A 1458-nucleotide genomic window follows, 5' to 3' on the forward strand; every position below is an offset into this window, starting at 1 on the left:
TCAATACTCTAACCACTGAGCCAAACTGGCCAGGGCTAAATTAATAAGATTTTTAAGGCAAAACTAATGAGAGACAAAGGCCTAGAAAACCACCAACATTTAAATTGAATAAATTTAGCTTTTGGGTGAAAATGTCATAATGGACTGATGCTTGTCCAAGGAGGAAAAGCTTCCTTTGTCTCTCAGTCTTTTTATGTGGTTTCCTTCTATCTACCCTCTACATGAGGGGGCAGCATACTAGGGCCCAGAGGCCAAACCAACCTGCCATCTGGTTGTGTAAATCAAGTCTCATTGGCATTCAGTCAAGCCTGGTCACTTTCATATTGTCTGTGACTGCTTTTACACCACAAGGCAGGCTTGAGTAGACACGACAGACCACATGGCCTAAAATCAGGCCCTTTGCAGAATAAGCTTTCTGATCCCTGCTTCATACCACAACCAGTGAGCCCTCATCAAATCTAATCTTGTTACTCTTCTCAAAATTCTCCAACAAATCTCTGCAGTAAATATTGCTGGTTCCCCACCTTAGGCTTCATTCCTACTGGAGGACCACAACTGTATTTGAACAATTCCTGTCTCATACACAAAGAAGGTGGTATCGCCCCAGCTTCAAAAAGAGAAAATGATTATACTAAGCTAATCACAGTGTTAGTTTACCCCTAACTAATTTATGATTGAGCATGTGATATAGCTGAAGCCCGTGAAAGGTCAGGGGAAGTCTAGTATAAGCTCAGAGTTTTCTTTCTATTTAAAAGAAACACAAAGTTCAACATCACACTAGTCAGGGAAATGCAAATGGAAACCGTAATGAAGTACCACCTCACACCACTCAGACTGGCTATTATCGTAATATAAATAAATAACAACTGTTGGTGAGGATGTGGAGAAAAGAGAAAGTCCCATGCACTGTTCATATGATGGCAAATGGGTACAGTCACTACGTAAAACAGAAAAGAGAGTCCTCAAAAAATTAGAAATACAACTGTCATTCTATTTCTAGGTATTTATCTAACAAAAACATAAACCAGAATTTAAAAACATATCCGTATCTCTATGTTCATTGTGGCATTATTTACAATAGTCAAGATATGAAAGTAATGTAGATGTCCTTCAGTAGATAAATGAGATATGGCATGTTTTTATAGGGGGTTCCAAAAATATATATACACACTTTGAATAATTATAAATCCCAATGGGTTAAATCTAAACATAAAGAAATGTCAGTTGAGCTATTAGCTTTAAAGTGTGTACACAATTTTTTGGGACACTCTGTATATACAGAATGAAATATTACTCAGACATAAACAAAAATAAAATCTTGCTATTTACAGCAAAATGGATGTACCAAGAGTTTGTTATACTATGAGAAATGAGATAGAGACAAATACTATATGATCTCACTTATATGTGGAATCTAAAACAACAAAACAGAGAAAACAGAAACAGATCCCATATCCA

General features: G+C 36.6%; 1 pseudogene; it reads right to left on the bottom strand.

The window, feature by feature from the left end:
* Positions 1 to 525: 525 nt before the first annotated feature.
* LOC118643108 overlaps positions 526 to 1458 on the bottom strand; it is a 9658-nt pseudogene continuing 8725 nt past the window's right edge.

Source organism: Molossus molossus, unplaced genomic scaffold (assembly GCF_014108415.1).
Source record: "Molossus molossus isolate mMolMol1 unplaced genomic scaffold, mMolMol1.p scaffold_m16_p_1, whole genome shotgun sequence".
Taxonomy (NCBI): Eukaryota; Metazoa; Chordata; class Mammalia; order Chiroptera; family Molossidae; genus Molossus; species Molossus molossus.